Raw genomic sequence first — 10092 nt, 5'->3', positions numbered from 1 at the left:
ATAGAAACTCAAGATGGACTCAGGGCAGAAGGATATATGGATAGTCTAAATAAAAAGCAAGGTTACCATAACACCTCCAGCAAATGCCCTTCCATACAGTCATTATGAGACAAAGGAACAAAAATAAAAATACATGAAATGCACAGTCAAATAATACATACAAATGGTCAGCAGGAAACTGCAAATAATTTTTAAAATGTGTTGTGAGGACGTTGGCATTATTACATGGGGTTTTTCCTAACAGCCACTGATAATTGGATTTTCCTCAATCCCCATGTCCAATTTCAGTGTAATATGTGGTCTCCTGCCAACCCCACTGGCCAAAGATTATCTTTCTATAACCTTATGGAATGCAAGCGGTAACCCAGAACACTGGGGCCAATGAACTGTAACCATGGGCTCCTTGCTAACAAGGGTGAATTATTATCACATCTTTCCTGGTGATTAGATTATTCCTTATCGTTGTGTTTTATAGCTTTCTAGTTAGTCATCTCAATACAATTTATTCACAATAATAGTGTTTTTTTATTATTGCTGTTTTATAGTTCCTATAGCTATAAAATTTATTTTCAACTCTATTATTGCAATATTCAACTACTAATGGAATTCTTGTTTTTATTTGATTGTGTTTTAAAGCCATAACAATAAAATTTACTCCCAAAAATATTACTGCAAGTTTTATGCTCTTTAAACTACTTGATTGAATGCCTCCAAACACATGTGGTTCTTTAAGCCACATGAGAGAAGGCCTGCCAAAATATAAACATCATTCTAGGAAAAAAAAAGGGGGGGTGGGGAGGAATTGGTCTCTATTGTGGTGAGACTGTGTTCTTTGATATCTAAGTAATGGACTGAAAGAAATGAAAGGACCTTAGAGACTTTTAGAGGAAGATTAGATTCTAATTGGCAGAAATATTTATTTTTAAAAAACAACTTCTTCCTAATATCTGCCAATTCCTACACATTTCCACTATCTTCATTCTCTCAAGTAATGTGCTCTCAAAATAATACCCCTGATTTCTCCAGACTCAAAGTTGCATGGCTGGTTGCCATATTAGTTGGAGAGAGGCTGCTATGAGATATTACCAAAGGCCAGGGTCATTTGGAAGGTAAACAACTTCAGGGACTTAAGAACTAGAAGGCACACAGCCAAATCAGTTCACTGCCTCTGCTGCTCCTTAGTTGCTGGCATTGACCCTGAACACAAGGACATTGCAATAAACCTCATCACCTGCTGTGTAGGTTTTATGCTTGGAACACTGAATCACAGGGCCTAAAACCTGAATTATAATCCATCTAGGAGAGCAAAGTACTAGTAGGATTCAAGCAAGAGGTATGTCAGACTAGCAGCAATGAAGGTATAATTAAGGGCTTCGTCTCCGATGATTGATCAACGGTTACAAGAAAGGATGAAGGCAGATTGGGTGGAGATACATACTGGTTGATGCTCAGAGATGGTGGTCTTTGTAGCAGAAGAGGCAAAATCTAGATTTGATTTCTAACAACAGGTTCTGACAGAAGTTTTGACAGATTGCTGCTGTCATCTAAAGCAATACATGAGTGGATGAATGAATGGATGGAAAGATGCATGGATGAATCCACTTGATCTAGCCGCTCACATATAGTGTAGGTACTTAGCTTGCTGTCACCATCTACTTCCCTTTGCCCAGCTGTGGTAGCTATGCAAGTGCACAATTTAGATCAATCTTCAAGATTAAAACTACTGCCCATCTCTGTCTGTAGGGGGTCTTCAGAATTTTACTAAGTATTCAAACTGAGATTATGCACTACCTGAATACCCCCGATCAATGAATGAGCACAGAAGTGGTTCAAGGGCTCACCATTAGGAAAACTCTTCGGGGAGCTGCACCACAGTCTAGTGCCCTTAATACCTAATTTTTTTTGCCTTGTTTTGCTTTCTTTCCCTTTTATCTCTCCCAAGGATTATATCCTGCTCCCATCATCTCTTCCAATTTTACCTCTATCTTGGTATCTGCTTTTCAAATGATCCAACCAATATATCAGCCAGGCTCCAGGGCAATGGAAATAAATAAATGCAATTCATATTGAGTCATAGTGATCTTTTTAGACTGTCTGGATAATTAGAAGCAGAAGCAAAAGTGAAGTTTGGAAATAACAGGGATAATCCTAGATGGCCAGGCCTTAGCAAGCTTTCAAAATACAGCCAGCAAGCTACCCCAAAATCACATGCTAGCTGAGGAACACACCAGACTAGCTAGCTAAGCAAAGAAAAGCAAAAAGAAGGAAACAGAAGGGAAGAAAATAAGAAAGAAAGTGCTTTCTATCTCACTGCCTTCTTGCCCTGTCTAATCTGTCCACAATGACTGTGTGGTGGGAAGAGTCCTCAATTTTTTGTGAAGATAAACTTTGTTCCTACCCTGGGGTTAAAGTACAGGATTGTCAGGAAAGGAAGAAGAAGAGAGAAGGAGTGCATGCTCTCAAGTGCCAAGAGTGGAAGTGGGAAGATCAGGAGGCTGAGGAGATGCCAGAGGGGAGCCTGGCTTTTGCACAGAACCCCCAACAACCTGGCTGAGCATGGAGAAGGGATAGATACAGATGACAGGAAGGGAAATCAGCTTTGGAAATAGCTAATGGATGCATTTCCATCTCTTTCTCAGTTGAACAATATTTCATTTGGCATCAGCCACCACCTAGTTTCCAGAGAAAACACCTCTGATTCATCACTGGAGATCATCACCCAGGAAAACTTGATGAAGTTGGTTATCATTCTAGGGTCAGCTTCCATCCATCTTTCAGATACTTAAAGGGAAGGCATCCCAATGAGAACAGGATTCCTTCCCTTCTCTGTATTTTGGTCCAGGTTCATTGCCCCACACCTTCTCATTTCTATCGAATATATTCAGAAAGATTATTATATATTATGACATTCATTGTCAGAACCTCAGTGCTGAGGGTAGATGGGATGAATGCAGAGCACTAGATTAGAAATCCAAAATGGGGGTTTGCATCCTAGTTCCAATTATCATCTATGTGATTTTGGGCAAACATTACCTGTTTTTCTTTGTTTAAATAAACCAAACAAAAAAACCCAATCTCTCTCTCTCTCTCTCTCTCTCTCTCTCTCTCTCTGTGTGTGTGTGTGTATACATATACACACTCCTGTCTTGTGCCCCCATTCAGAGTTGCAGAGCATGTTAAATAAAATATGGGAAAACACTCTAAAAACTATAAAACCATCAAGCTATATGGTGTAATTATCATTGACACTAATAACAATGATCTGTAACTAGATTATAGTTCTATACAGGGTTACTCCAACATGAGTAACCACACAGTACAAAAGAGAAAAACCAAATTCCCCAAACAGAAAATGTAGACCTGTTTTCTCTTTCAACATAAAAGATCTTATCCTAAAGTTCACCAGAGTATTTTCCCAAAAGGGGGAAGGGAATGGATGGAGTTTCCCAGCTTTATATATATATATTGGAAAAAATATATTTCTGAAATGCAGCATGTGTTTGAAATGAGCTATATCTTAGCTACTAAAATCAGCTATATATAATCTACTTCATTCTAGCTCTGTTTATAAAGTAATAACACTTTCCAGCATAATTGACTTTTTCTATAAAAATATCCCTAATCTAATGTAATTCATATATTCCTATTCCTGTAAATTTACCCTATATCTCTAAAACGATTTCTATAAAAGGATAGAAATTAGACTCCTACATTATTTCATAAATTAAGAATTAATCTCATACATAGAAAAATAACTGCTACTAAAATTATTATGGGGTTTAATAAACCCAAATATATTCAGATGGTTCAAATCCGCATTTATACATTGGGCCCAGCCAGATTTTACAAGATTCTTACTTGTTATTTCTATTCCTGGAAATACTTTCAGTGGAGGGGGAACATCATTTACTCTCAATTTCCCCAGCTCTGCTTGCTTCTACACATTTTCCTAACTCCCCAGAAGGGTACCCTGTAACTCTACTGGAAAGTCTTTTTAACATTTAAAGTAAATGATGGAGTTATAAATAAAGTTGATAGAATAATTACTATGTCCAAGACACTATACTTTGATGTGCAAACAAACGTTACAGAGTAGGATTAATTATTTACCCCCAACTACAGAAAATGGAGTCACAGAAAGATCTTCACTGACATCTCTATCTGCTATAATCTGAATGTGTCCCCGCACCCCACACCTCAAATTCATATTTTGAAACATAATCTCCAGTGCAGTTATGCTGGGAGGTAAGGCATCTGGGTGGGAGGATTGGGTCATGAGGGCAGAACCCTATGAATGTGGTTAGTGCCCATCAAGAGACAAAAAGGAGTGTGTTGCCTCTTTTGCCACCTACGGACCCAGCAAGAGGGTATCATCTGTGAAATAGAATCAGCCCCCTCACCAGACAGAACTTGCAGGTGTCTGATCTTGGAGTCTCAGCCTCTGGAACCGTAAGCAATACATTTCTCTTTATGAATTACCCAGTTGAAGATAACCAGTCAAAACGGGATAAGATGCTAATACCTAAAATCTGGGATTGAAATGTGGGCCAGAAACCAGGAGCAGCAGCAGGACGAGGCACTGTCCACTCTTAGACCCTCCAGGCCATTCCATTTCCTTACTTCGTATCTATCTGTTTGCTCACCATGGGTCCTGTCTCCTCCTGCTGGCACCTCCTTCACCCCCTAGTGGGTGTCTGGCTGTTCTTTCTGCTGTTCTTTCAGTTGGAGCCTTTTTCCTTGAGAGGGTAGAAGATCTCCCTCTGCCTTTCATCCTGGGTGGACTCTTTGTTTTTACTCTCAGTCCCTAGAGCAGATCCTGGCATGGTAGGTGTCTGGAAAACATTTGCTGCATGAGTGACTTCTTTTTTCGTATTTACACAAAAATAATAGCAATGGCAAAATTTTCTCCACCAGCCACCCACCCTCACCCCACTTTCTGTCTTTTGTCTTCTTTTACAGCAAGTCACAGAGGCATCTCTAGACAAATCACTTAGTCTTCTTTTATGTCCAAGAGTGAAAATACTTGGATCACAGGGTTCCTGGGTGGGTTCCTTAAACCCAAACCCACACATAAATTGCATAGCCCAGCAGTTCACTAATTTGGATTGATATTAGGTCACTTGGGGAGCTTTCCCTGGACTCCTGTCTCCTCAGACCAATCATGTTGGAATTTGGGGGATGGGGCTCTGGAATCAGCATCCTGGCATTCCCATAGAGGATTCTAATGGGCACTCAGGGGTAGAACCGCTGGCACCCATTGCCTTGTATATTGTGGATGCCAAGTAGAATTTAACCTTGTTTATTATTTTTCTTATTCAGGCCTTGTCTCTGAATAAGAATAGATCTCTGAAGAGACCACACCGATCTCCACCATCTTTTATCTTGGCTTGTATCCTCCCTTTTTCCAGCTCTAGCTCCACCTCCTGCAGGTGTTCTGAAGTCTTAGCTATGAAATCCTAGTTCCTCTCTGGAAGCTTCTTAGTTATTCCAAACCTGATCTTCTTTCCCTCTCAAATCCAGTGGCAAAGTGAAAACTATTATAAAATTGACTTCCTGCCCTGATTCTTTCATATGTAGTTTGCAGTGGTTTTCTGCCCCTTGGCACATCTCCCAGGCCTCCAACTACTTGTAGGCACATTTTACTAGATCCTGTAAAAGGATCTTTTTAAAAAATATAAAATTGAGACTCTCACATGAAATTAACAAGGGTCTAAGATTTTATTTAATAAATCAGTTAAGGAGAGACCCATTAATATGTTACAACCACTTCAAAGGAGAATCAAAGAACCACATATACAGGCAATAAGAAATGTTGTGATGAATTTACAAATAGTTTAAAAGGTAATCCATTGCACCCCACTGAACACTATTCATTCGTATTTCTATGGAAAAGTGCAATTTGGATTATTGTTCATTTCTTTCAATGTGCCAGAGTTGCAAAATGGATTGAAGATATTGGAAGAGATAACCATAAATAGTATTTTAGACATTGTCTAGTTGTTATCACAGGAGATGCCCATAATCTTTGTGGCCCATTTCATGGCCTTTCACAGTTTTTATTGATAGCACTCAGTATTTTTGAGGTCTATCAATAGATACTTGTTGGAATAGAGAGAATAGTTAAGTGAATACTAACTAAGACTCTCGGAGAGTTCACCTACAGCGTACAGTCAAAGTGAAACCATTAGAATAAACATGTCAATTTAACTGACCAAGGATGTCTGTGGAAACAGTTCTAATTCTTACTAAAATAAGAAACTGAAGACTCAGAGATATTTTCAGGGAGACATTATCCTGCTGAACAGGAATCCCTTATGGGGGTGGAGCAGGGCTCAGAAAGAAACTTAAGATATTGTCCCTGTTTTCAAAACCAGATAATTATAGTGACCTAAAGTTATGAGAATTGCAAAGTTTAACCACATAATTATGCAAATCTCATTTCAACTGCTTTAAGGAAAAAAATTCTGTAAACATCTAACTTTAATATTGCAGTTTAAGATCTAATTTCCTTTTTTGAAATTAATATAAGTATTTATTTAATTAGATGTGTGAACAAGGTTTCTCATGTTGAATACAAATTTTAAAATTTTTAACAAGTACAAATTATTACAGAAACTCTCCTTATATTTGCATTCTGACCAATGTATTTGTTTTTAATGAAAGAATGCTACATCAAAGGAAAGCTCTTTTGAAATAGCATTTTATCATGAAATATTTAGTTTAATTAATATTGACATACTCATGATGATTTATTAGCTCTGATAAATGTTGACATGTTACCAAGAGGAGAGACTGCGTGAAGGGTACATATGAGTTCTACCTTTGAAGTCTTCTGTAAAACTAAAATTACCTCTAAATGAAAAAGTTCATGATAATGACAGCCAATGTTTTAAATGCTGAGTTATAAGAAATGTTTAAGTCCAAACCTCTACATCAAGCTGAATAGTGTTGAGCCAGATGTGCTCAGAGAAATCCTATGACTCAGCCTTGACGAAAGCATGACATTGTTACTGCACAACTATGAGAGTAGGAGTTACACGTTTTTCTTGGTTCAATTCTTCTGTTTAAAGAGATTTGAGAAGTTTTGCTTACTACTTCTTTTACTTTTCACTAATAAAAACAATGACTGAGTAGATAAACATAAATGTCCACTGTATTTGAATATACAAATACATTTTAGTCATTCCTGCTTTTTATGGGAATGAAAGTCCTTTTCTTTGACACTCTATCCATAGATATTTTTGAAACATTTTTTACTTTTTTTTAATTTAAAGAAATAGGGCAAACTTATTTCCTTGAATGTTAGTTGTATTAATTGCTTGTATTTTGCAATTTGCACTTAAGATCTCAATATTTGATCTACTATTTTTTTATTTGTTCTAATTAGTGATACATGACAGTAGAATGCATTTTGACACATCATATATAAATGGAGTACAACTTCTCATTCTTCCGATTGTACATGATGTAGAATTACACTCATTATTTAGTCACATATGCTCATAGGATAATAATGTCTGATTCATTACCCCTATACCCCCTCCCCTCCCTTCACTCCCCTCTGTCTAATCCAAAGTATCTAAGCGCCAATTTCTAAGTTCTGTTTCTTCCTCTCACAAAACTATTTTTCAAGTAGAATTTATTTATTGTTTAAATGCTGGTCCCCTCCCTCTGCTTAATGATGGGAGGGTCCTACTGGATCTACAGGAATTCACTGAGAAGTAGAATTTAGAGACTAAAGAGACATTTGGCCAGCCCTCCTTTAACCCAGTGCTCTCTACTAACATTCCACTCCCACGACCTCACCCCACCCAGACCTTCTTATCTGGACACTCTGGACACTTCTCAAATCCTATTTAACCCAGCCCTCATGCAGCATGTGTCAACAAGGCTCTGCCAGCACCCTTAACATCTTCACTCCCTGTTACACCTGCCCTGCCAATCCACTGATTTCTGTAGATCATTATTAACATTAACTACCTCTGTTGTTCTCCACCCTGGCTTCTGAGAGCCATGGGTGAAACCTTACAACTGCCACATTTCTGATGCATAACAAACCAATATTTATTGAGCACCCATTATGCAACAAACTATATGCTAGACTCATAGGGATAAATCAGTAAATGAAAGAAAAGATCTTTCTCAGAGCATATAGCCTAAATAGAAGGGACTGGGGATATAGCTCAGTTGGTAGAGAGCTTTCCTAGCATGCATAAGACCCTGGATTCAATCTCTAGTACCACACACACACACACACACAAAGTCTAACTGGTTGGGAGCACATAGAGTTAAAGAGACACATATAGTGTGATGAACATTGTTAGAGTGGCAGCACAGACAGAGCACTGGATGGGCAAAGGAGGACTCTAAGGTTTAGATGGCCAGGGAAGGCTTTGCCACTTCAAATTCATGGTCATGACTTCAGTGGCCCTGGGGACAGCTCAGTGATCTTTTCATCATGTTTGGTCAGCTCCAGCTCAGTTCCCCCAGATGAGTGGTGAAAACTTCATAGCTCCTTTTAAGATCCTACCCTGTTCTCACTTCACTCACACTCAGTGGCTGATATAACCTCTGACTATAGAAAGGTAGTCCATTCCACATTTTAAAATCTGCCTTCATCTCAGCTTCTTCTCTCCTGACTCAGAACAGAAGGTACCCTTCCTCCAATCTTATCCCTAGTTCAGCTGGGACCAGAACCTTGACAAATTAACTTATTTCTTCCCTCACTTTTATTTTCTTAGGTTCAAGCTATTCATCTTAACTACTCAGCCCCATCTAAGAAACATATGTAAGCCTCTTGTAACATAAAAAGCAAATTACAAATAATTAAAGTGAGCTAAATGTTCTCAGGCTTTATCAGCCTCTAGATTAAATCCAATTTGGAGCAGACTGGAAAACAAACATCAGTTTACAAATGTTCTCAAGCACCTTGCTGATTATTCTAACCGAGCCTGCCTCTCTCCTGTCTCTTGCTTTCTATGTGAATGATGAACCCAGTGTTCATCATTCACATAGAATTATATGTGAATGATATATATTGGGTATTGCCAAAGAAAAGGGAACCAAATGTTTGTTTGTTTGTTTGTTTGTTTATTAGAGAGAGAGAAGAGAGAGAGAGAGAAAGACAGAGAATTTTTTTTAATATTTATTTTTCAGTTTTCGGTGGACACAACATCTTTATTTTATTTTATGTGGTGCTGAGGATCAAACCCAGTGCCCCGCGAATGCCAGGTGAGCGTGTTACCACTTGAGCCACATCCCCAGCCCCCAAAGTTTATTTAAAAACTGAGTTCACTGTTGCCTTACTAGAGACCCACCTCTCCCAGCCCTCCTAATCCCCCATGTTGAGATTCCATCAACCACCACTAGAGAGTTATGGTGTTGCTGCCTCTAATGATCCCAGCTGAGTGAGCAATATTCCTGATTTCTGACCTCACTTCAGCTTAACTAGGGGGGCTCCATGTAGAGTCCTACTGATGGCTGTAGCCACTGGTATTCTCCATTTAATGGTCCTAGTTCCACCAATCTCCACCCTCATGGTGCCTAGACAACTGAGATAAAAAGATAAATGAAGGTAATGACTCCTACCCCTCTGCCTTCATTTTCATGAAGAAACCCACTAGCAAGCATGGCCTCAACAGGCCTGGTGCCTTGCACAACTCCAGGGGGCACTGTGCACATTGCTTTCTACGTGAATGATGGACCCAGAATGCAACTTCCTGGACTTCTTTGCCTTGGAGTTCATCCTGCCTTAATAATCTGGTCTCTACTTGCTCACCTCAAACTAAATCACACTGGGTAGACATGTTCATACACATCTACACCCTTATTGTAATTGTAATGCAAGATGTTCCAGAAAGAGCCTCAGCCTCCTATAAATCTATGAGTGTCAACAAATAACTGGGTGTGGGAAAAATGTCACAACTCAGTGGAATAGTGTTACACAAACCAGGGAATAGTCATGGGATGGTGGAAAAAATGAAGCATCTTTCCCCTGCCTTGCATTCAGCACTAGCTTCTTCTTTCTCTTCTTTCCTTCACAGTCAGACTCCTTGAAAGAATCAGTTGCGACCTTCATTCCATCATTTATTT

The sequence above is a fragment of the Urocitellus parryii genome, chromosome 1 (genome assembly GCF_045843805.1).
Source record: "Urocitellus parryii isolate mUroPar1 chromosome 1, mUroPar1.hap1, whole genome shotgun sequence".
NCBI lineage: Eukaryota > Metazoa > Chordata > Mammalia > Rodentia > Sciuridae > Urocitellus > Urocitellus parryii.
Note: the sequence above shows the minus strand (reverse complement) of the source record.